The sequence below is a fragment of the Taudactylus pleione genome, unplaced genomic scaffold (assembly GCF_031769625.1).
Source record: "Taudactylus pleione unplaced genomic scaffold, aTauple2 ptg000016l, whole genome shotgun sequence".
In the NCBI taxonomy this organism is placed as follows: Eukaryota; Metazoa; Chordata; class Amphibia; order Anura; family Myobatrachidae; genus Taudactylus; species Taudactylus pleione.
In genome coordinates this window covers 17,467,973-17,493,676 of record NW_028284418.1, presented here as the reverse complement: position 1 = coordinate 17,493,676, position 25,704 = coordinate 17,467,973, and the positions used below count along the sequence as shown (strand labels likewise).

Genomic DNA, 25,704 nt, shown 5'->3' with positions numbered 1-25,704 from the left:
CATGGATGTTTTTACCTTTCATTGAATTCTTGTATTAGCGTATTGTTTATCATTTCATAGACTTTTAACATGACACTTCTTTCCAAGTGTCGCTTTAAAACAAAATTAAACATTTAATTTGCAGCAATCTTAATTATATGAAAGATCTGTGAGATAAGAACTCCATGTGTGCCAGTGGTAGCATGGCCAAGCGGTCTAAGGCACTGGATTTAGGCTCCAGTCTCTTCAGAGGTGTGGGTTCAAATCCCTCTGCTGCCAGTCTTATTTTCCAAAGAATTGATGATTGATCAGATATTAACCAACTGAAAAAGGTTGGTGATAGTATCCTGCATTAGCGACCAAGTTCTAAACAGTTCATCATAGTTGCAACAGTCTTCTCAAACCTTTAAAATAATGATATCTGCTAACAATAAAGATATTCAAATTTTAATTTTGCATGAAGTAATTATGTGCCCTATCAGAACTAATATTTTATTACTTCATGCATCTCAATTTCTTTTGTTATTTCAATAAAAATAAACAAAATGCAATTCAATAAAAAATTTGAATTTCTCATTGGTTTTATGTTAATAATGAACTTTCTTTTAACCTTTGCTGACATCTTTTCAATTAATACTTTAAAACAAAAAAACCCTTTAATTTTGATGTTCTAGATCTGTGAGCTACCCTAACAACATGCACATGTGGTAGCATGGCCGAGCAGTCTAAGGCACTGGATTAAGGCTCCTGTCTCTTCAGAGGCGTGGGTGCAAATACAACTACTGCCATCTTTATTATACAAAGAGTAGGCCAGTTATTGATAGCAAAGTGATTCTTTTTTTCCATTAGATAGGATATTACCCAGCTGAAGTTGGTTGGTGGAAGATTCCTATAGCTACTCAACAGTTCATCATTGTTACAAGAGACTTCCCAAACTTTTTAAAAATGTTATCTGCTAAGAGTAAAGATGAGCCAAAATTAAATTGGCATGAAGTAATTAGAAGTAATATCATAACTAATATTTAATTACTGAGTGGTCTTATCATACAATTAGAGATGGAAATGTTGGCAACGTGACTCATTGGTATAAATTGATGGATTTATATTCCGATTTCTCTAACTTTCCTATCTTTCTGGATTTTAATCTCACAGCTGTCTATTTTAGGCATTTGAATAGTACTTCAAAGTTATTTGGATATATCAGTTGCACTAAATGAAGGAAATCTGAAGACAAATATAATCATTACTTGTTAAATGTACCTGGCTTCTTTTGCATTTTATCTCAGCTTTCCTGACTTTGGGTAAAGTTTTGAATGACATTCCAGATATAAGAGCTAAAATATTTTAAAGTGTACAGCAGGTTGTAGGATGACAGAGCTATTTAAGCTGCTGGAATCAAATCCAACTGCTGCCATATTTATTCTCCAAGGAGAAGATCCAGTGATATATTTCAAAGTGTATTCCTAAAGTAGATAAGGTATAAAAGAAGCTAAATTTGGTTGGTGGAAGCACACCATGAGCTGTCACATGCAGTAGCTCAAAAAATTTATCATGGTTTTAATAGTTTTCTCAAACCTTTTTTAGAACTATCTAAAATGTATTGTTGCTCTCAAAAAGTGGCTTTGAATATCTCAGTGATCTACATTATGCATCTAGCAAGCATCTCAATTTTTGAATATGTCAGTTAAAACAAACAAAAAGTAACTGAGAAAATTAAAAAATCAGTTCTCACCAATATTACCAAGTAAAACATGGATGTTTTTACCTTTCATTGAATTCTTGTATTAGCGTATTGTTTATCATTTCATAGACTTTTAACATGACACTTCTTTCCAAGTGTCGCTTTAAAACAAAATTAAACATTTAATTTGCAGCAATCTTAATTATATGAAAGATCTGTGAGATAAGAACTCCATGTGCACCAGTGGTAGCATGGCCGAGCGGTCTGAGGCACTGGATTTAAGCTCCAGTCTCTTCGGAAGTGTGGGTTCAAATCCCACTGCTGCCAATCTTATTTTCCAAAGAATTGATGATTGATCAGATATCAACCAACTGAAAAAGGTTGGTGATAGTATCCTGCATTAGCCATCATAGTTGCAACAGTCTTCTCAAACCTTTAAAATAATGATATCTGCTAACAATAAAGATATTCAAATTTTAATTTTGCATGAAGTAATTATGTGCCCTATCAGAACTAATATTTTATTACTTCATGCATCTCAATTTCTTTTGTTATTTCAATGAAAATAAACAAAATGCAATTCAATAAAAAATATAAATTTCTCATCGGTTTTATGTTTAATAATGAACTTTCTTTTAACCTTTGCTGATATCTTTTCAATTAATACATTAAAACAAAAAAACCCTTTAATTTTGATGTTCTAGATCTGTGAGCTACCCTAACAACATGCACATGTGGTAGCATGGCCGAGCAGTCTAAGGCGCTGGATTAAAGCTCCAGTCTCTTCAGAGGCGTGGGTGCAAATCCCACTACTGCCATCTTTATTATACAAAGAGTAGGCCAGTTATTGATGGCAAAGTGATTCTTTTTTTCCATTAGATAGGATATAACCCAGCTGAAGTTGGTTGGTGGAAGATTCCTATAGCTACTCAACAGTTCATCATTGTTACAAGAGACTTCCCTAACGTTTGAAAAATGTTATCTGCTAAGAGTAAAGATGAGCCAAAATTAAGTTGGCATGAAGTAATTAGAAGTAATATCATAACTAATATTTAATTACTGAGTGGTCTTATCATACAATTAGAGATGGAAATGTTGGCAACGTGACTCATTGGTATAAATTGATGGATTTATATTCCGATTTCTCTAACTTTCCTATCTTTCTGGATTTTAATCTCACAGCTGTCTATTTTAGGCATTTGAATAGTACTTCAAAGTTATTTGGATACATCAGTTGCACTAAATGAAGGAAATCTGAAGACAAATATAATCATTACTTGTTAAATGTACCTGGCTTCTTTTGCATTTTATCTCAGCTTTTCCTGACTTTGGGTAAAGTTTTGAATGACATTCCAGATATGAGAGTTAAAATATTTTAAAGTGTACAGCAGGTTGTAGGATGACAGAGCTATTCAAGCTGCTGGAATCAAATCCCACTGCTGCCATATTTATTCTCCAAGGAGAAGATCCAGTGATATATATCAAAGTGCTTTCCTAAAGTAGATACGGTATAAAAGAAGCTAAATTTGGTTGGTGGAAACACACCATGAGCTGTCACATGCAGTAGCTCAAAACAATTTATCATGGTTTTAATAGTTTTCTCAAACCTTTTTTAGAACTATCTAAAATGTATTGTTGCTCTCAAAAAGTGGCTTTGAATATCTCTGCGATCTACATTATGCATCTAGCAAGCATCTCAATTTTTGAATATGTCAGTTAAAACAAACAAAAAGTAACTGAGAAAATTAAAAAATCAGTTCTCATCAATATTACCAAGTAAAACATGGATGTTTTTACCTTTCATTGAATTCTTGTATTAGCGTATTGTTTATCATTTCATAGACTTTTAACATGACACTTCTTTCCAAGTGTCGCTTTAAAACAAAATTAAACATTTAATTTGCAGCAATCTTAATTATATGAAAGATCTGTGAGATAAGAACTCCATGTGCGCCAGTGGTAGTATGGCCGAGCGGTCTAAGGCACTGGATTTAGGCTCCAGTCTCTTTGAGACGTGGGTTCAAATCCCACTACTTCCAATCTTATTTTCCAAAGAACTGATGATTAACCAACTGAAAAAGGTTGGTGATAGTACCCTGCATTAGCCACCAAGTTCTAAACAGTTCATCATAGTTGCAACAGTCTTCTCAAACCTTTAAAATAATGATATCTGCTAACAAATAAGATGTTCAAATTTTAATTTTGCATGAAGTAATTAAGTCCCCTATCAGAACTAATATTTTATTACTTCATGCATCTCAATTTCTTTTGTTATTTCAATGAAAATAAACAAAATGCAATTCAATAAAAAATATGAATTTCTCATCGGTTTTATGTTTAATAATGAATTTTCTTTTAACCTTTGCTGACATCTTTTCAATTAATACTTTAAAACAAAAAAACCCTTTAATTTTGATGTTCTAGATCTGTGAGCTACCCTAACAACATGCACATGCATGGCCGAGCAGTCTAAGGCACTGGATTAAAGCTCCAGTCTCTTCAGAGGCATGGGTGCAAATCCCACTACTGCAATCTTTATTATACAAAGAGTAGGCCAGTTATTGATGGCAAAGAGATTCTTTTTTTCCATTAGATAGGATATTACCCAGCTGAAGTTGGTTGGTGGAAGATTCCTATAGCTACTCAACAGTTCATCATTGTTACAAGAGACTTCCCAAACGTTTGAAAAATGTTATTTGCTAAGAGTAAAGATGAGCCAAAATTAAATTGGCATGAAGTAATTAGAAGTAATATCTTAACTAATATTTAATTACTGAGTGGTCTTATCATACAATTAGAGATGGAAATGTTGGCAACGTGACTCATTGGTATAAATTGATGGATTTATATTCCGATTTCTCTAACTTTCCTATCTTTCTGGATTTTAATCTCACAGCTGTCTATTTTAGGCATTTGAATAGTACTTCAAAGTTATTTGGATACATCAGTTGCACTAAATGAAGGAAATCTGAAGACAAATATAATCATTACTTGTTAAATGTACCTGGCTTCTTTTGCATTTTATCTCAGCTTTTCCTGACTTTGGGTAAAGTTTTGAATGACATTCCAGATATGAGAGCTAAAATATTTTAAAGTGTACAGCAGGTTGTAGGATGACAGAGCTATTCAAGCTGCTGGAATCAAATCCCACTGTTGCCATATTTATTCTCCAAGGAGAAGATCCAGTGTTATATATCAAAGTGTAATCCTAAAGTAGATAAGGTATAAAAGAAGCTAAATTTGGTTGGTGGAAGCACACCATGAGCTGTCACATGCAGTAGCTCAAAACAATTTATCATGGTTTTAATAGTTTTCTCAAACCTTTTTTAGAACTATCTAAAATGTATTGTTGCTCTCAAAAAGTGGCTTTGAATATCTCTGCGATCTACATTATGCATCTAGCAAGCATCTCAATTTTTGAATATGTCAGTTAAAACAAACAAAAAGTAACTGAGAAAATTAAAAAATCAGTTCTCATCAATATTACCAAGTAAAACATGGATGTTTTTACCTTTCATTGAATTCTTGTATTAGCGTATTGTTTATCATTTCATAGACTTTTAACATGACACTTCTTTCCAAGTGTCGCTTTAAAACAAAATTAAACATTTAATTTGCAGCAATCTTAATTATATGAAAGATCTGTGAGATAAGAACTCCATGTGCGCCAGTGGTAGCATGGCCGAGCGGTCTAAGGCACTGGATTTAGGCTCCAGTCTCTTCAGAGGTGTGGCTCAAATCCCTCTGCTGCCAGTCTTATTTTCCAAAGAATTGATGATTGATCAGATATTAACCAACTGAAAAAGGTTGGTGATAGTATCCTGCATTAGCCACCAAGTTCTAAACAGTTCATCATAGTTGCAACAGTCTTCTCAAACCTTTAAAATAATGATATCTGCTAACAATAAAGATATTCAAATTTTAATTTTGCATGAAGTAATTATGTGCCCTATCAGAACTAATATTTTATTACTTCATGCATCTCAATTTCTTTTGTTATTTCAATAAAAATAAACAAAATGCAATTCAATAAAAAATTTGAATTTCTCATTGGTTTTATGTTTAATAATGAACTTTCCTTTAACCTTTGCTGACATCTTTTCAATTAATACTTTAAAACAAAAAAACCCTTTAATTTTGATGTTCTAGATCTGTGAGCTACCCTAACAACATGCACATGTGGTAGCATGGCCGAGCAGTCTAAGGCACTGGATTAAGGCTCCTGTCTCTTCAGAGGCGTGGGTGCAAATACAACTACTGCCATCTTTATTATACAAAGAGTAGTCCAGTTATTGATAGCAAAGTGATTCTTTTTTTCCATTAGATAGGATATTACCCAGCTGAAGTTGGTTGGTAGAAGATTCCTATAGCTACTCAACAGTTCATCATTGTTACAAGAGACTTCCCAAACTTTTTAAAAATGTTATCTGCTAAGAGTAAAGATGAGCCAAAATTAAATTGGCATGAAGTAATTAGAAGTAATATCATAACTAATATTTAATTACTGAGTGGTCTTATCATACAATTAGAGATGGAAATGTTGGCAACGTGACTCATTGGTATAAATTGATGGATTTATATTCCGATTTCTCTAACTTTCCTATCTTTCTGGATTTTAATCTCACAGCTGTCTATTTTAGGCATTTGAATAGTACTTCAAAGTTATTTGGATACATCAGTTGCACTAAATGAAGGAAATCTGAAGACAAATATAATCATTACTTGTTAAATGTACCTGGCTTCTTTTGCATTTTATCTCAGCTTTTCCTGACTTTGGGTAAAGTTTTGAATGACATTCCAGATATGAGAGCTAAAATATTTTAAAGTGTACAGCAGGTTGTAGGATGACAGAGCTATTTAAGCTGCTGGAATCAAATCCTACTGCTGCCATATTTATTCTCCAAGGAGAAGATCCAGTGATATATATCAAAGTGTATTCCTAAAGTAGATAAGGTATAAAAGAAGCTAAATTTGGTTGGTGGAAGCACACCATGAGCTGTCACATGCAGTAGCTCAAAACAATTTATCATGGTTTTAATAGTTTTCTCAAACCTTTTTTAGAACTATCTAAAATGTATTGTTGCTCTCAAAAAGTGGCTTTGAATATCTCAGTGATCTACATTATGCATCTAGCAAGCATCTCAATTTTTGAATATGTCAGTTAAAACAAACAAAAAGTAACTGAGAAAATTAAAAAATCAGTTCTCACCAATATTACCAAGTAAAACATGGATGTTTTTACCTTTCATTGAATTCTTGTATTAGCATATTGTTTATCATTTCATAGACTTTTAACATGACACTTCTTTCCAGGTGTCGCTTTAAAACAAAATTAAACATTTAATTTGCTGCAATCTTAATTATATGAAAGATCTGTGAGATAAGAACTCCATGTGCACCAGTGGTAGCATGGCCGAGCGGTCTGAGGCACTGGATTTAAGCTCCAGTCTCTTCGGAAGTATGGGTTCAAATCCCACTGCTGCCAATCTTATTTTCCAAAGAATTGATGATTGATCAGATATTAACCAACTGAAAAAGGTTGGTGATAGTATCCTGCATCATAGTTGCAACAGTCTTCTCAAACCTTTAAAATAATGATATCTGCTAACAATAAAGATATTCAATTTTTAATTTTGCATGAAGTAATTATGTGCCCTATCAGAACTAATATTTTATTACTTCATGCATCTCAATTTCTTTTGTTATTTCAATGAAAATAAACAAAATGCAATTCAATAAAAAATATAAATTTCTCATCGGTTTTATGTTTAATAATGAACTTTCTTTTAACCTTTGCTGATATCTTTTCAATTAATACTTTAAAACAAAAAAACCCTTTAATTTTGATGTTCTAGATCTGTGAGCTACCCTAACAACATGCACATGTGGTAGCATGGCCGAGCAGTCTATGGCGCTGGATTAAAGCTCCAGTCTCTTCAGAGGCGTGGGTGCAAATCCCACTACTGCCATCTTTATTATACAAAGAGTAGGCCAGTTATTGATGGCAAAGTGATTCTTTTTTTCCATTAGATAGGATATTACCCAGCTGAAGTTGGTTGGTGGAAGATTCCTATAGCTACTCAACAGTTCATCATTGTTACAAGAGACTTCCCTAACGTTTTAAAAATGTTATCTGCTAAGAGTAAAGATGAGCCAAAATTAAGTTGGCATGAATTAATTAGAAGTAATATCATAACTAATATTTAATTACTGAGTGGTCTTATCACACAATTAGAGATGGAAATGTTGGCAACGTGACTCATTGGTATAAATTGATGGATTTATATTCCGATTTCTCTATCTTTCCTATCTCTCTGGATTTTAATCTCACAGCTGTCTATTTTAGGCATTTGAATAATACTTAAAAGTTATTTGGATACATCAGTTGCACTAAATGAAGGAAATCTGAAGACAAATATAATCATTACTTGTTAAATGTACCTGGCTTCTTTTGCATTTTATCTCAGCTTTTCCTGACTTTGGGTAAAGTTTTGAATGACATTCCAGATATGAGAGCTAAAATATTTTAAAGTGTACAGCAGGTTGTAGGATGACAGAGCTATTCAAGCTGCTGGAATCAAATCCCACTGTTGCCATATTTATTCTCCAAGGAGAAGATCCAGTGATATATATCAAAGTGTAATCCTAAAGTAGATAAAGTATAAAAGAAGCTAAATTTGGTTGGTGGAAGCACACCATGAGCTGTCACATGCAGTAGCTCAAAACAATTTATCATGGTTTTAATAGTTTTCTCAAACCTTTTTTAGAACTATCTAAAATGTATTGTTGCTCTCAAAAAGTGGCTTTGAATATCTCTGCGATCTACATTATGCATCTAGCAAGCATCTCAATTTTTGAATATGTCAGTTAAAACAAACAAAAAGTAACTGAGAAAATTTAAAAATCAGTTCTCATCAATATTACCAAGTAAAACATGGATGTTTTTACCTTTCATTGAATTCTTGTATTAGCGTATTGTTTATCATTTCATAGACTTTTAACATGACACTTCTTTCCAAGTGTCGCTTTAAAACAAAATTAAACATTTAATTTGCAGCAATCTTAATTATATGAAAGATCTGTGAGATAAGAACTCTATGTGCGCCAGTGGTAGCATGGCCGAGTGGTCTAAGGCGCTGGATTTAGGCTCCAGTCTCTTCGGAGGCGTGGGTTCAAATCCCACTGCTGCCAATCTTATTTTCCAAAGAATTGATTTTTGATCAGATATTAACCAACTGAAAAAGGTTGGTGATAGTACCCTGCATTAGCCACCAAGTTCCCAACAGTTCATCATAGTTGCAACAGTCTTCTCAAACCTTTAAAATAATGATATCTGCTAACAATAAAGATATTCAAATTTTAATTTTGCATGAAGTAATTATGTGCCCCATCAGAACTAATATTTTATTACTTCATGAATCTCTATTTCTTTTGTTATTTCAATGAAAATAAACAAAATGCAATTCAATAAAAAATCTGAATTTCTCATCGGATTTATGTTTAATAATGAACTTTCTTTTAACCTTTGCTGACATCTTTTCAATTAATACTTTAAAACAAAAAAAACCTTTAATTTTGATGTTCTAGATCTGTGAGCTACCCTAACAACATGCACATGTGGTAGCATGGCCGAGCAGTCTAAAGCGCTGGATTAAGGCTCCAGTCTCTTTGGAGGCATGGGTGCAAATCTCACTACTGCCATCTTTATTATACAAAGACTAGGGCAGTTATTGATGGCAAAGTGATTCTTTTTTTCCATTAGATAGGATATTACCCAGCTGAAGTTGGTTGGTGGAAGATTCCTATAGCTACTCAACAGTTCATCATTGTTACAAGAGACTTCCCAAACGTTTTAAAAATGTTATCTGCTAAGAGTAAAGATGAGCCAAAATTAAGTTGGCATGAATTAATTAGAAGTAATATCATAACTAATATTTAATTACTGAGTCGTCTTATCACACAATTAGAGATGGAAATGTTGGCAACGTGACTCATTGGTATAAATTGATGGATTTATATTCCGATTTCTCTATCTTTCCTATCTCTCTGGATTTTAATCTCACAGCTGTCTATTTTAGGCATTTGAATAGTACTTCAAAGTTATTTGGATACATCAGTTGCACTAAATGAAGGAAATCTGAAGACAAATAAAATCATTACTTGTTAAATGTACCTGGCTTCTTTTGCATTTTATCTCAGCTTTTCCTGACTTTGGGTAAAGTTTTGAATGACATTCCAGATATGAGAGTTAAAATATTTTAAAGTGTACAGCAGGTTGTAGGATGACAGAGCTATTCAAGCTGCTGGAATCAAATCCCACTGCTGCCATATTTATTCTCCAAGGAGAAGATCCAGTGATATATATCAAAGTGCTTTCCTAAAGTAGATAAGGTATAAAAGAAGCTAAATTTGGTTGGTGGAAGCACACCATGAGCTGTCACATGCAGTAGCTCAAAACAATTTATCATGGTTTTAATAGTTTTCTCAAATCTTTTTTAGAACTATCTAAAATGTATTGTTGCTCTCAAAAAGTGGCTTTGAATATCTCTGCGATCTACATTATGCATCTAGCAAGCATCTCAATTTTTGAATATGTCAGTTAAAACAAACAAAAAGTAACTGAGAAAATTAAAAAATCAGTTCTCATCAATATTACCAAGTAAAACATGGATGTTTTTACCTTTCATTGAATTCTTGTATTAGCGAATTGTTTATCATTTCATAGACTTTTAACATGACACTTCTTTCCAAGTGTCGCTTTAAAACAAAATTAAACATTTAATTTGCAGCAATCTTAATTTTATGAAAGATCTGTGAGATAAGAACTCCATGTGCGCCAGTGGTAGCATGGCTGAGCGGTCTAAGGCACTGGATTTAGGCTCCAGTCTCTTCGGAGATGTGGGTTCAAATCCCACTACTTCCAATCTTATTTTCCAAAGAATTGATGATTAACCAACTGAAAAAGGTTGGTGATAGTACCCTGCATTAGACACCAAGTTCTAAACAGTTCATCATAGTTGCAACAGTCTTCTCAAACCTTTAAAATAATGATATCTGCTAACAATAAAGATATTCAATTTTTAATTTTGCATGAAGTAATTATGTGCCCTATCAGAACTAATATTTTATTACTTCATGCATCTCAATTTCTTTTGTTATTTCAATGAAAATAAACAAAATGCAATTCAATAAAAAATATAAATTTCTCATCGGTTTTATGTTTAATAATGAACTTTCTTTTAACCTTTGCTGATATCTTTTCAATTAATACTTTAAAACAAAAAAACCCTTTAATTTTGATGTTCTAGATCTGTGAGCTACCCTAACAACATGCACATGTGGTAGCATGGCCGAGCAGTCTATGGCGCTGGATTAAAGCTCCAGTCTCTTCAGAGGCGTGGGTGCAAATCCCACTACTGCCATCTTTATTATACAAAGAGTAGGCCAGTTATTGATGGCAAAGTGATTCTTTTTTTCCATTAGATAGGATATTACCCAGCTGAAGTTGGTTGGTGGAAGATTCCTATAGCTACTCAACAGTTCATCATTGTTACAAGAGACTTCCCAAACATTTTAAAAATGTTATCTGCTAAGAGTAAAGATGAGCCAAAATTAAGTTGGCATGAATTAATTAGAAGTAATATCATAACTAATATTTAATTACTGAGTGGTCTTATCACACAATTAGAGATGGAAATGTTGGCAACGTGACTCATTGGTATAAATTGATGGATTTATATTCCGATTTCTCTATCTTTCCTATCTCTCTGGATTTTAATCTCACAGCTGTCTATTTTAGGCATTTGAATAATACTTAAAAGTTATTTGGATACATCAGTTGCACTAAATGAAGGAAATCTGAAGACAAATATAATCATTACTTGTTAAATGTACCTGGCTTCTTTTGCATTTTATCTCAGCTTTTCCTGACTTTGGGTAAAGTTTTGAATGACATTCCAGATATGAGAGCTAAAATATTTTAAAGTGTACAGCAGGTTGTAGGATGACAGAGCTATTCAAGCTGCTGGAATCAAATCCCACTGTTGCCATATTTATTCTCCAAGGAGAAGATCCAGTGATATATATCAAAGTGTAATCCTAAAGTAGATAAAGTATAAAAGAAGCTAAATTTGGTTGGTGGAAGCACACCATGAGCTGTCACATGCAGTAGCTCAAAACAATTTATCATGGTTTTAATAGTTTTCTCAAACCTTTTTTAGAACTATCTAAAATGTATTGTTGCTCTCAAAAAGTGGCTTTGAATATCTCTGCGATCTACATTATGCATCTAGCAAGCATCTCAATTTTTGAATATGTCAGTTAAAACAAACAAAAAGTAACTGAGAAAATTTAAAAATCAGTTCTCATCAATATTACCAAGTAAAACATGGATGTTTTTACCTTTCATTGAATTCTTGTATTAGCGTATTGTTTATCATTTCATAGACTTTTAACATGACACTTCTTTCCAAGTGTCGCTTTAAAACAAAATTAAACATTTAATTTGCAGCAATCTTAATTATATGAAAGATCTGTGAGATAAGAACTCTATGTGCGCCAGTGGTAGCATGGCCGAGTGGTCTAAGGCGCTGGATTTAGGCTCCAGTCTCTTCGGAGGCGTGGGTTCAAATCCCACTGCTGCCAATCTTATTTTCCAAAGAATTGATTTTTGATCAGATATTAACCAACTGAAAAAGGTTGGTGATAGTACCCTGCATTAGCCACCAAGTTCCCAACAGTTCATCATAGTTGCAACAGTCTTCTCAAACCTTTAAAATAATGATATCTGCTAACAATAAAGATATTCAAATTTTAATTTTGCATGAAGTAATTATGTGCCCCATCAGAACTAATATTTTATTACTTCATGAATCTCTATTTCTTTTGTTATTTCAATGAAAATAAACAAAATGCAATTCAATAAAAAATCTGAATTTCTCATCGGATTTATGTTTAATAATGAACTTTCTTTTAACCTTTGCTGACATCTTTTCAATTAATACTTTAAAACAAAAAAAACCTTTAATTTTGATGTTCTAGATCTGTGAGCTACCCTAACAACATGCACATGTGGTAGCATGGCCGAGCAGTCTAAAGCGCTGGATTAAGGCTCCAGTCTCTTTGGAGGCATGGGTGCAAATCTCACTACTGCCATCTTTATTATACAAAGACTAGGGCAGTTATTGATGGCAAAGTGATTCTTTTTTTCCATTAGATAGGATATTACCCAGCTGAAGTTGGTTGGTGGAAGATTCCTATAGCTACTCAACAGTTCATCATTGTTACAAGAGACTTCCCAAACGTTTTAAAAATGTTATCTGCTAAGAGTAAAGATGAGCCAAAATTAAGTTGGCATGAATTAATTAGAAGTAATATCATAACTAATATTTAATTACTGAGTCGTCTTATCACACAATTAGAGATGGAAATGTTGGCAACGTGACTCATTGGTATAAATTGATGGATTTATATTCCGATTTCTCTATCTTTCCTATCTCTCTGGATTTTAATCTCACAGCTGTCTATTTTAGGCATTTGAATAGTACTTCAAAGTTATTTGGATACATCAGTTGCACTAAATGAAGGAAATCTGAAGACAAATAAAATCATTACTTGTTAAATGTACCTGGCTTCTTTTGCATTTTATCTCAGCTTTTCCTGACTTTGGGTAAAGTTTTGAATGACATTCCAGATATGAGAGTTAAAATATTTTAAAGTGTACAGCAGGTTGTAGGATGACAGAGCTATTCAAGCTGCTGGAATCAAATCCCACTGCTGCCATATTTATTCTCCAAGGAGAAGATCCAGTGATATATATCAAAGTGCTTTCCTAAAGTAGATAAGGTATAAAAGAAGCTAAATTTGGTTGGTGGAAGCACACCATGAGCTGTCACATGCAGTAGCTCAAAACAATTTATCATGGTTTTAATAGTTTTCTCAAATCTTTTTTAGAACTATCTAAAATGTATTGTTGCTCTCAAAAAGTGGCTTTGAATATCTCTGCGATCTACATTATGCATCTAGCAAGCATCTCAATTTTTGAATATGTCAGTTAAAACAAACAAAAAGTAACTGAGAAAATTAAAAAATCAGTTCTCATCAATATTACCAAGTAAAACATGGATGTTTTTACCTTTCATTGAATTCTTGTATTAGCGAATTGTTTATCATTTCATAGACTTTTAACATGACACTTCTTTCCAAGTGTCGCTTTAAAACAAAATTAAACATTTAATTTGCAGCAATCTTAATTTTATGAAAGATCTGTGAGATAAGAACTCCATGTGCGCCAGTGGTAGCATGGCTGAGCGGTCTAAGGCACTGGATTTAGGCTCCAGTCTCTTCGGAGATGTGGGTTCAAATCCCACTACTTCCAATCTTATTTTCCAAAGAATTGATGATTAACCAACTGAAAAAGGTTGGTGATAGTACCCTGCATTAGACACCAAGTTCTAAACAGTTCATCATAGTTGCAACAGTCTTCTCAAACCTTTAAAATAATGATATCTGCTAACAATAAAGATATTCAAATTTTAATTTTGCATGAAGTAATTATGTGCCCTATCAGAACTAATATTTTATTACTTCATGCATCTCAATTTCTTTTGTTATTTCAATGAAAATAAACAAATGCAATTCAATAAAAAATATGAATTTCTCATCGATTTTATGTTTAATAATGAACTTTCTTTTAACCTTTGCTGACACCTTTTCAATTAATACTTTAAAACAAAAAAACCCTTTAATTTTGATGTTCTAGATCTGTGAGCTACCGTAACAACATGCACATGTGGTAGCATGGCCGAGCAGTCTAAGGTGCTGGATTAAGGCTCCAGTCTATTTGGAGGCGTGGGTGCAAATCCCACTGCTGCCATCTTTATTATACAAAAAGAAGGCCAGTTATTGATGGCAAAGTGATTCTTTTTTTCCATTAGATAAGATATTACCCAGCTGAAGTTGGTTGGTGGAAGATTCCTATAGCTTCTCAACAGTTCATCATTGTTACAAAAGACTTCCCAAACGTTTTAAAAATGTTATCTGCTAACCGTAAAGATGAGCCAAAATTAAGTTGGCATGAAGTAATTAGAAGTAATATCATAACTAATATTTAATTACTGAGTGGTCTTATCATACAATTAGAGATGGAAATGTTGGCAACGTGACTCATTGGTATAAATTGATGGATTTATATTCCGATTTCTCTAACTTTCCTATCCTTCAGGATTTTAATCTCACAGCTGTCTATTTTAGGCATTTGAATAGTACTTCAAAGTTATTTGGATACATCAGTTGCACTAAATGAAGGAAATCTGAAGACAAATATAATCATTACTTGTTAAATGTACCTGGCTTCTTTTGCATTTTATCTCAGCTTTTCCTGACTTTGGGTAAAGTTTTGAATGACATTCCAGATATGAGAGCTAAAAAATTTTAAAGTGTACAGCAGGTTGTAGGATGAAAGAGCTCTTCAAGCTGCTGGAATCAAATCCCACTGCTGCCATATTTATTCTCCAAGGAGAAGATCCAGTGATATATATCAAAGTGTATTCCTAAAGTAGTTAAGGTATAAAAGAAGCTAAATTTGGTTTGTGGAAGCACACCATAAGCTGTCACATGCAGTAGCTCAAAACAAGTTATCATGGTTTTAATAGTTTTCTCAAACCTTTTTTAGAACTATCTAAATTGTATTGTTGCTCTCAAAAAGTGGCTTTGAATATCTCTGCGATCTACATTATGCATCTAGCAAGCATCTCAATTTTTGAATATGTCAGTTAAAACAAACAAAAAGTAACTGAGAAAATTAAAAAATCAGTTCTCATCAATATTACCAAGTAAAACATGGATGTTTTTACCTTTCATTGAAATCTTGTATTAGCGAATTGTTTATCATTTCATAGACTTTTAACATGACACTTCTTTCCAAGTGTCGCTTTAAAACAAAATTAAACATTTAATTTGCAGCAATCTTAATTATATGAAAGATCTGTGAGATAAGAACTCTATGTGTGCCAGTGGTAGCATGGCCGAGCGGTCTAAGGCGTTGGATTTAGGCTCCAGTCTCTTCGGAGGCGTGGGTTCAAATACCACTGCTGCCAATCTTATTCTCCAAAGAATTGATTTTTGATCAGATATTAACCAACTGAAAAAGGTTGGTGATAGTACCCTGCATTAGCCACCAAGTTCCCAACAGTTCATCATAGTTGCAACAGTCTTCTCAAACCTTTAAAATAATGATATCTGATAACAATAAAGATATTCAAATTTTAATTTTGCATGAAGTAATTATGTGCCCCATCAGAACTAATATTTTATTACTTCATGAATCTCAATTTCTTTTGTTATTTCAATGAAAATAAACAAAATGCAATTCAATAAAAAATCTGAATTTCTCATCGGATTTATGTTTAATAATGAACTTTCTTTTAACCTTTGCAGACATCTTTTCAATTAATACTTTAAAACAAAAAAACCCTTTAATTTTGATGTTCTAGATCTGTGAGATACCCTAACAACATGCACATGTGGTAGCATGGCCGAGCAGTCTAAAGCGCTGGATTAAGGCTCCAGTCTCTTTGGAGGCATGGGTGCAAATCTCACTACTGCCATCTTTATTATACAAAGACTAGGGCAGTTATTGATGGCAAAGTGATTCTTTTTTTCCATTAGATAGGATATTACCCAGCTGAAGTTGGTTGGTGGAAGATTCCTATAGCTACTCAACAGTTCATCATTGTTACAAGAGACTTCCCAAACATTTTAAAAATGTTATCTGCTAAGAGTAAAGATGAGCCAAAATTAAGTTGGCATGAATTAATTAGAAGTAATATCATAACTAATATTTAATTACTGAGTGGTCTTATCACACAATTAGAGATGGAAATGTTGGCAACGTGACTCATTGGTATAAATTGATGGATTTATATTCCGATTTCTCTATCTTTCCTATCTCTCTGGATTTTAATCTCACAGCTGTCTATTTTAGGCATTTGAATAATACTTAAAAGTTATTTGGATACATCAGTTGCACTAAATGAAGGAAATCTGAAGACAAATATAATCATTACTTGTTAAATGTACCTGGCTTCTTTTGCATTTTATCTCAGCTTTTCCTGACTTTGGGTAAAGTTTTGAATGACATTCCAGATATGAGAGCTAAAATATTTTAAAGTGTACAGCAGGTTGTAGGATGACAGAGCTATTCAAGCTGCTGGAATCAAATCCCACTGTTGCCATATTTATTCTCCAAGGAGAAGATCCAGTGATATATATCAAAGTGTAATCCTAAAGTAGATAAGGTATAAAAGAAGCTAAATTTGGTTGGTGGAAGCACACCATGAGCTGTCACATGCAGTAGCTCAAAACAATTTATCATGGTTTTAATAGTTTTCTCAAACCTTTTTTAGAACTATCTAAAATGTATTGTTGCTCTCAAAAAGTGGCTTTGAATATCTCTGCGATCTACATTATGCATCTAGCAAGCATCTCAATTTTTGAATATGTCAGTTAAAACAAACAAAAAGTAACTGAGAAAATTTAAAAATCAGTTCTCATCAATATTACCAAGTAAAACATGGATGTTTTTACCTTTCATTGAATTCTTGTATTAGCGTATTGTTTATCATTTCATAGACTTTTAACATGACACTTCTTTCCAGGTGTCGCTTTAAAACAAAATTAAACATTTAATTTGCTGCAATCTTAATTATATGAAAGATCTGTGAGATAGAGATAAGAACTCCATGTGCACCAGTGGTAGCATGGCCGAGCGGTCTGAGGCACTGGATTTAAGCACCAGTCTCTTCGGAAGTGTGGGTTCAAATCCCACTACTTCCAATCTTATTTTCCAAAGAATTGATGATTAACCAACTGAAAAAGGTTGGTGATAGTACCCTGCATTAGCCACCAAGTTCTAAACAGTTCATCAAAGTTGCAACAGTCTTCTCAAACCTTTAAAATAATGATATCTGCTAACAATAAAGATATTCAAATTTTAATTTTGCATGAAGTAATTATGTGCCCTATCAGAACTAATATTTTATTACTTCATGCATCTCAATTTCTTTTGTTATTTCAATGAAAATAAACAAAATGCAATTCAATAAAAAATCTGAATTTCTCATCGGTTTTATGTTTAATAATGAACTTTCTTTTAACCTTTGCTGATATCTTTTCAAGTAATACTTTAAAACAAAAAAACCCTTCAATTTTGATGTTCTAGATCTGTGAGCTACCCTAACAACATGCACATGTGGTAGCATGGCCGAGCAGTCTAAGGCGCTGGATTAAAGCTCCAGTCTCTTCAGAGGCATGGGTGCAAATCCCACTACTGCCATCTTTATTATACAAAGAGTAGGCCAGTTATTGATGGCAAAGTGATTCTTTTTTTCCATTAGATAGGATATTACCCAGCTGAAGTTGGTTGGTGGAAGATTCCTATAGCTACTCAACAGTTCATCATTGTTACAAGAGACTTCCCTAACGTTTGAAAAATGTTATCTGCTAAGAGTAAAGATGAGCCAAAATTAAGTTGGCATGAAGTAATTAGAAGTAATATCATAACTAATATTTAATTACTGAGTGGTCTTATCATACAATTAGAGATGGAAATGTTGGCAACGTGACTCATTGGTATAAATTGATGGATTTATATTCCGATTTCTCTAACTTTCCTATCTTTCTGGATTTTAATCTCACAGCTGTCTATTTTAGGCATTTGAATAGTACTTCAAAGTTATTTGGATACATCAGTTGCACTAAATGAAGGAAATCTGAAGACAAATATAATCATTACTTGTTAAATGTACCTGGCTTCTTTTGCATTTTATCTCAGCTTTTCCTGACTTTGGGTAAAGTTTTGAATGACATTCCAGATATGAGAGTTAAAATATTTTAAAGTGTACAGCAGGTTGTAGGATGACAGAGCTATTCAAGCTGCTGGAATCAAATCCCACTGCTGCCATATTTATTCTCCAAGGAGAAGATCCAGTGATATATATCAAAGTGCTTTCCTAAAGTAGATAAGGTATAAAAGAAGCTAAATTTGGTTGGTGGAAGCACACCATGAGCTGTCACATGCAGTAGCTCAAAACAATTTATCTTGGTTTTAATAGTTTTCTCAAACCTTTTTTAGAACTATCTAAAATGTATTGTTGCTCTCAAAAAGTGGCTTTGAATATCTCTGCGATCTACATTATGCATCTAGCAAGCATCTCAATTTTTGAATATGTCAGTTAAAACAAACAAAAAGTAACTGAGAAAATTAAAAAATCAGTTCTCATCAATATTACCAAGTAAAACATGGATGTTTTTACCTTTCATTGAATTCTTGTATTAGCGTATTGTTTATCATTTCATAGACTTTTAACATGACACTTCTTTCCAAGTGTCGCTTTAAAACAAAATTAAACATTTAATTTGCAGCAATCTTAATTATATGAAAGATCTGTGAGATAAGAACTCCATGTGCGCCAGTGGTAGCATGGCCGAGCGGTCTAAGGCACTTGATTTAGGCTCCAGTCTCTTCGGAGGTGTGGGTTCAAATCCCACTGCTGCCAAACTTATTTTCCAAAGAATTGATGATTGATCAGATATTAACCAACGGAAACAGGTTTGTGATAGTACCCTGCATTAGCCACCAAGTTCTAAACAGTTCATCATAGTTGCAACAGTCTTCTCAAACCTTAAAAATAATGATATCTGCTAACAAAAAAGATGTTAAAATTTTTATTTTGCATGAAGAATTATGTGCCCTATCAGAACTAATATTTTAGTACTTCATGCATCTCAATTTCTTTTGTTATTTCAATAAAAATAAACAAAATGCAATTCAATAAAAAATATGAATTTCTCATCGGTTTCATGTTTAATAATGAACTTTCTTTTAACCTTTGCTGACATCTTTTCAATTAATACTTTAAAACAAAAAAACCCTTTAATTTTGATGTTCTAGATCTGTGAGCTACCCTAACAACATGCATATGTGGTAGCATGGCCGAGCAGTCTAAGGCACTGGATTAAGGCTCCTGTCTCTTCAGAGGCGTGGGTGCAAATCCAACTACTGCCATCTTTATTATACAAAGAGTAGGCCAGTTATTGATGGCAAAGTGATTCTTTTTTTTCATTAGATAGGATATTATCCTAGCTGAAGTTGGTTGGTGGAAGATTCCTATAGCTACTCAACAGTTCATCATTGTTACAAGAGACTTCCCAAACTTTTTAAAAATGTTATCTGCTAAGAGTAAAGATGAGCCAAAATTAAATTGGCATGAAGTAATTAGAAGTAATATCATAACTAATATTTAATTACTGAGTGGTCTTATCATACAATTAGAGATGGAAATGTTGGCAACGTGACTCATTGGTATAAATTGATGGATTTATATTCCGATTTCTCTAACTTTCCTAACTTTCTGGATTTTAATCTCACAGCTGTCTATTTTAGGCATTTGAATAGTACTTCAACGTTGTTTGGATACATCAGTTGCACTAAATGAAGGAAATCTGAAGACAAATATAATCATTACTTGTTAAATGTACCTGGCTTCTTTTGCATTTTATCTCAGCTTTTCCTGACTTTGGGTAAAGTTTTGAATGACATTCCAGATATGAGATCTAAAATATTTTAAAGTGTACAGCAGGTTGTAGGATGACAGAGCTATTTAAGCTGCTGGAATCAAATCCCACTGCTGCCATATTTATTCTCCAAGGAGAAGATCCAGTGATATATATCAAAGTGTATTCCTAAAGTAGATAAGGTATAAAAGAAGCTAGATTTGGTTGGTGGAAGCACACCATGAGCTGTCACATGCAGTAGCTCAAAACAATTTATCATGGTTTTAATAGTTTTCTCAAACCTTTTTTAGAACTATCTAAAATGTATTGTTGCTCTCAAAAAGTGGCTTTGAATATCTCTGCGATCTACATTATGCATCTAGCAAGCATCTCAATTTTTGAATATGTCAGTTAAAACAAACAAAAAGTAACTGAGAAAATTAAAAAATCAGTTCTCACCAATATTACCAAGTAAAACATGGATGTTTTTACCTTTCATTGAATTCTTGTATTAGCATATTGTTTATCATTTCATAGACTTTTAACATGACACTTCTTTCCAAGTGTCGCTTTAAAACAAAATTAAACATTTAATTTGCAGCAATCTTAATTATATGAAAGATCTGTGAGATAAGAACTCCATGTGCACCAGTGGTAGCATGGCCGAGCGGTCTGAGGCACTGGATTTAAGCTCCAGTCTCTTCGGAAGTGTGGGTTCAAATCCCACTGCTGCCAATCTTATTTTCCAAAGAATTGATGATTGATCAGATATTAACCAACTGAAAAAGTTTGGTGATAGTATCCTGCATTAGCCACCAAGTTCCCAACAGTTCATCATAGTTGCAACAGTCTTCTCAAACCTTTAAAATAATGATATCTGCTAACAATAAAGATATTCAAATTTTAATTTTGCATGAAGTAATTATGTGCCCCATCAGAACTAATATTTTATTACTTCATGAATCTCAATTTCTTTTGTTATTTCAATGAAAATAAACATAATGCAATTCTATAAAAAATCTGAATTTCTCATCGGATTTATGTTTAATAATGAACTTTCTTTTAAATTTTGCTGACATCTTTTCAATTAATACTTTAAAACAAAAAAACCCTTTTATTTTGATGTTCTAGATCTGTGAGCTACCCTAACAACATGCACATGTGGTAGCATGGCCGAGCAGTCTAAGGCGCTGGATTAAGGCTCCAGTCTCTTTGGAGGTGTGGGTGCAAATCTCACTAATGCCATCTTTATTATACAAAGAGTAGGGCAGTTATTGATGGCAAAGTGATTCTTTTTTTCCATTAGATAGGATATTACCCAACTGAAGTTGGTTGGTGGAAGATTCCTATAGCTACTCAACAGTTCATCATTGTTACAAGAGACTTCCCAAACGTTTTAAAAATGTTATCTGCTAAGAGTAAAGATGAGCCAAAATTAAGTTGGCATGAAGTAATTAGAAGTAATATCATAACTAATATTTAATTACTGAGTGGTCTTATCATACAATTAGAGATGGAAATGTTGGCAACGTGACTCATTGGTATAAATTGATGGATTTATATTCCGATTTCTCTATCTTTCCTATCTTTCTGGATTTTAATCTCACAGCTGTCTATCTTAGGCATTTGAATAGTACTTCAAAGTTATTTGGATACATCAGTTGCACTAAATGAAGGAAATCTGAAGACAAATATAATCATTACTTGTTAAATGTACCTGGCTTCTTTTGCATTTTATCTCAGCTTTTCCTGACTTTGGTTAAAGTTTTGAATGACATTCCAGATATGAGAGTTAAAATATTTTAAAGTGTACAGCAGGTTGTAGGATGACAGAGCTATTCAAGCTGCTGGAATCAAATCCCACTGCTGCCATATTTATTCTCCAAGGAGAAGATCCAGTGATATATATCAAAGTGCTTTCCTAAAGTAGATAAGGTATAAAAGAAGCTAAATTTGATTAGTGGAAGCACACCATAAGCTGTCACATGCAGTAGCTCAAAACAAGTTATCATGGTTTTAATAGTTTTCTCAAACCTTTTTTAGAACTATCTAAAATGTATTGTTGCTCTCAAAAAGTGGCTTTGAATATCTCTGCGATCTACATTATGCATCTAGCAAGCATCTCAATTTTTGAATATGTCAGTTAAAACAAACAAAAAGTAACTGAGAAAATTAAAAAATCAGTTCTCATCAATATTACCAAGTAAAACATGGATGTTTTTACCTTTCATTGAAATCTTGTATTAGCGAATTGTTTTTCATTTCATAGACTTTTAACATGACACTTCTTTCCAAGTGTCGCTTTAAAACAAAATTAAACATTTAATTTGCAGCAATCTTAATTATATGAAAGATCTGTGAGATAAGAACTCCATGTGTGCCAGTGGTAGCATGGCCGAGCGGTCTAAGGCGCTGGATTTAGGCTCCAGTCTCTTCGGAGGCGTGGATTCAAATCCCACTGCTGCCAAGCTTATTTTCCAAAGAATTGATTTTTGATCAGATATTAACCAACTGAAAAAGGTTGGTGATAGTACCCTGCATTAGCCACCAAGTTCCCAACAGTTCATCATAGTTGCAACAGTCTATTCAAACCTTTAAAATAATGATATCTGCTAACAATAAAGATATTCAAATTTAAATTTTGCATGAAGTAATTATGTGCCCTATCAGAACTAATATTTTATTACTTCATGCATCTCAATTTCTTTTGTTATTTCAATGAAAATAAACAAAATGCAATTCTATAAAAAATCTGAATTTCTCATCGGATTTATGTTTAATAATGAACATTCTTTTAAATTTTGCTGACATCTTTTCAATTAATACTTTAAAACAAAAAAACCCTTTTATTTTGATGTTCTAGATCTGTGAGCTACCCTAACAACATGCACATGTGGTAGCATGGCCGAGCAGTCTAAGGCGCTGGATTAAGGCTCCAGTCTCTTTGGAGGTGTGGGTGCAAATCTCACTACTGCCATCTTTATTATACAAAGAGTAGGCCAGTTATTGATGGCAAAGTGATTCTTTTTTTCCATTAGATAGGATATTACCCAACTGAAGTTGGTTGGTGGAAGATTTCTATAGCTACTCAACAGTTCATCATTGTTACAAGAGACTTCCCAAACGTTTTAAAAATGTTATCTGCTAAGAGTAAAGATGAGCCAAAATTAAGTTGGCATGAAGTAATTAGAAGTAATATCATAACTAATATTTAATTACTGAGTGGTCTTATCATACAATTAGAGATGGAAATGTTGGCAACGTGACTCATTGGTATAAATTGATGGATTTATATTCCGATTTCTCTATCTTTCCTATCTTTCTGGATTTTAATCTCACAGCTGTCTATCTTAGGCATTTGAATAGTACTTCAAAGTTATTTGGATACATCAGTTGCACTAAATGAAGGAAATCTGAAGACAAATATAATCATTACTTGTTAAATGTACCTGGCTTCTTTTACATTTTATCTCTGCTTTTCCTGACTTTGGGTAAAGTTTTGAATGACATTCCAGATATGAGAGTTAAAATATTTTAAAGTGTACAGCAGGTTGTAGGATGACAGAGCTATTCAAGCTGCTGGAATCAAATCCCACTGCTGCCATATTTATTCTCCAAGGAGAAGATCCAGTGATATATATCAAAGTGTATTCCTAAAGTAGATAAGGTATAAAAGAAGCTAAATTTGGTTGGTGGAAGCACACCATAAGCTGTCACATGCAGTAGCTCAAAACAAGTTATCATGGTTTTAATAGTTTTCTCAAACCTTTTTTAGAACTATCTAAATTGTATTGTTGCTCTCAAAAAGTGGCTTTGAATATCTCTGCGATCTACATTATGCATCTAGCAAGCATCTCAATTTTTGAATATGTCAGTTAAAACAAACAAAAAGTAACTGAGAAAATTAAAAAATCAGTTCTCATCAATATTACCAAGTATAACATGGATGTTTTTACCTTTCATTGAATTCTTGTATTAGCGTATTGTTTATCATTTCATAGACTTTTAACATGACACTTCTTTCGAAGTGTCGCTTTAAAACAAAATTAAACATTTAATTTGCAGCAATCTTAATTATATGAAAGATCTGTGAGATAAGAACTCCATGTGCGCCAGTGGTAGCTTGGCCGAGCGGTCTAAGGTGCTGGATGTAGGCTCCAGTCTCTTCGGAGGCATGGGTTCAAATCCCACTGCTGCCAATCTTATTTTCCAAAGAATTGATTTTTGATCAGATATTAACCAACTGAAAAAGGTTGGTGATAGTACCCTGCATTAGCCACCAAGTTCCCAACAGTTCATCATAGTTGCAACAGTCTTCTCAAACCTTTAAAATAATGATATCTGCTAACAATAAAGATATTCAAATTTTAATGTTGCATGAAGTAATTATGTGCCCTATCAGAACGAATATTTTATTACTTCATGCATCTCAATTTCTTTTATTATTTCAATGAAAATAAACAAAATGCAATTCAATAAAAAATCTGAATTTCTCATCGGATTTATGTTTAATAATGAACTTTCTTTTAACCTTTGCTGACATCTTTTCAATTAATACTTTAAAACAAAAAAACCCTTTAATTTTGATGTTCTAGATCTGTGAGCTAACCTAACAACATGCACATGTGGTAGCATGGCCGAGCAGTCTAAGGCGCTGGATTAAGGCTCCAGTCTCTTTGGAGGCGTGGGTGCAAATCTCACTACTGCCATCTTTATTATACAAAGAGTAGGGCAGTTATTGATGGCAAAGTGATTCTTTTTTTCCATTAGATAGGATATTACCCAGCTGAAGTTGGTTGGTGGAAGATTCCTATAGCTACTCAACAGTTCATCATTGTTACAAGAGACTTCCCAAACGTTTTAAAAATGTTAATTGCTAAGAGTAAAGATGAGCCAAAATGAAGTTGGCATGAAGTAATTAGAAGTAATATCATAACTAATATTTAATTACTGAGTGGTCTTATCATACAATTAGAGATGGAAATGTTGGCAACGTGACTCATTGGTATAAATTGATGGATTTATATTCCGCTTTCTCTATCTTTCCTATCTTTCTGGATTTTAATCTCACAGCTGTCTATCTTAGGCATTTGAATAGTACTTCAAAGTTATTTGGATACATCAGTTGCACTAAATGAAGGAAATTTGAAGACAAATATAATCATTACTTGTTAAATGTACCTGGCTTCTTTTGCATTTTATCTCAGCTTTTCCTGACTTTGGGTAAAGTTTTGAATGACATTCCAGATATGAGAGCTAAAATATTTTAAATTGTTAAGCAGGTTGTAGGATGACAGAGCTATTCAAGCTGCTGGAATCAAATCCCACTGCTGCCATATTTATTGTCCAAGGAGAAGATCCAGTGATATATATCAAAGTGCTTTCCTAAAGTAGATAAGGTATAAAAGAAGCTAAATTTGGTTAATGGAAGCACACCATAAGCTGTCACATGCAGTAGCTCAAAAGGTTTTAATAGTTTTCTCAAACCTTTT

General features: G+C 33.1%; 7 non-coding genes across 7 annotated transcripts; all 7 read left to right on the top strand.

Annotated features, from left to right (window-relative positions):
- The first annotated feature begins 176 nt into the window (after positions 1-176).
- Positions 177-258, top strand: TRNAL-UAG (transfer RNA leucine (anticodon UAG)). The gene has a single exon. It is a non-coding gene; the product is annotated as a tRNA-Leu (tRNA).
- Positions 259-3,618: 3,360 nt separating this feature from the next.
- Positions 3,619-3,699, top strand: TRNAL-UAG (transfer RNA leucine (anticodon UAG)). The gene has a single exon. It is a non-coding gene; the product is annotated as a tRNA-Leu (tRNA).
- A 5,070-nt stretch (positions 3,700-8,769) lies between these two features.
- Positions 8,770-8,851, top strand: TRNAL-UAG (transfer RNA leucine (anticodon UAG)). The gene has a single exon. It is a non-coding gene; the product is annotated as a tRNA-Leu (tRNA).
- Positions 8,852-12,222: 3,371 nt separating this feature from the next.
- Positions 12,223-12,304, top strand: TRNAL-UAG (transfer RNA leucine (anticodon UAG)). Its single transcript has one exon. It is a non-coding gene; the product is annotated as a tRNA-Leu (tRNA).
- Positions 12,305-15,674: 3,370 nt separating this feature from the next.
- Positions 15,675-15,756, top strand: TRNAL-UAG (transfer RNA leucine (anticodon UAG)). Its single transcript has one exon. It is a non-coding gene; the product is annotated as a tRNA-Leu (tRNA).
- A 3,377-nt stretch (positions 15,757-19,133) lies between these two features.
- On the top strand, positions 19,134-19,215 carry TRNAL-UAG (transfer RNA leucine (anticodon UAG)). Its single transcript has one exon. It is a non-coding gene; the product is annotated as a tRNA-Leu (tRNA).
- Positions 19,216-22,597: 3,382 nt separating this feature from the next.
- Positions 22,598-22,679, top strand: TRNAL-UAG (transfer RNA leucine (anticodon UAG)). The gene has a single exon. It is a non-coding gene; the product is annotated as a tRNA-Leu (tRNA).
- The last annotated feature ends 3,025 nt before the right edge of the window (positions 22,680-25,704 follow it).